The 546-nt window shown below is 36.8% G+C and overlaps 1 long non-coding RNA gene across 1 annotated transcript; it reads left to right on the top strand.

The window, feature by feature from the left end:
• On the top strand, positions 1-518 carry LOC104774804. The gene is made up of 3 exons (XR_765518.2): positions 1-24; positions 118-229; positions 322-518. It is a non-coding gene; the product is annotated as an uncharacterized LOC104774804 (long non-coding RNA).
• The last annotated feature ends 28 nt before the right edge of the window (positions 519-546 follow it).

Raw genomic sequence — 546 nt, 5'->3', positions numbered from 1 at the left:
AGATATGGGAATATTTTCACGCAGGTCATGATCTTGTCTCTCTCTTTTTGACGAATTTGGTCAGTCTTTCAAGAGGTGCAGAGAACCTTATTAGCCATTTCGTTCTTGTTCTTATAGTTCTATTAGTAGGAAATCAAATGACGGGATGAAGATCATTGCAACAGCATTTTTCGGAGTAACTTTTGGCTTTTTGATTGGAATATCATTTCCATCATTATCAATCACCAAGGTTGTAGAATCAATCCTTCTCTTCCCATTTCTGTGTTTGATTAGATTTGTTCTCTTGTTCATCTTTACAATTTCTTGGTCTTATATTATCAGGTGAGTCTCCCAACAAACTTTCTTCCTTCAAACGATCTGTCATATGTAGAGGAAAAGGGTTCGACAATTGCAACTCCAGAAAGTCATAAAGCTTGGTCATCATCAAAGGATAATGATAGCAGCTCATCCAGTCCAATCGACAAATCGAAGGCACGCTTCTACTCCTTAATAAATTTATCGAATGTTTTTGGAACTTTACAGTAGCTTTACAAGTTTGGTCTACCC

Source organism: Camelina sativa, unplaced genomic scaffold (assembly GCF_000633955.1).
Source record: "Camelina sativa cultivar DH55 unplaced genomic scaffold, Cs unpScaffold05704, whole genome shotgun sequence".
NCBI classification, from domain to species: domain Eukaryota; kingdom Viridiplantae; phylum Streptophyta; class Magnoliopsida; order Brassicales; family Brassicaceae; genus Camelina; species Camelina sativa.
Note: the sequence above shows the minus strand (reverse complement) of the source record. Positions and strands in the feature narration are given on the sequence as shown.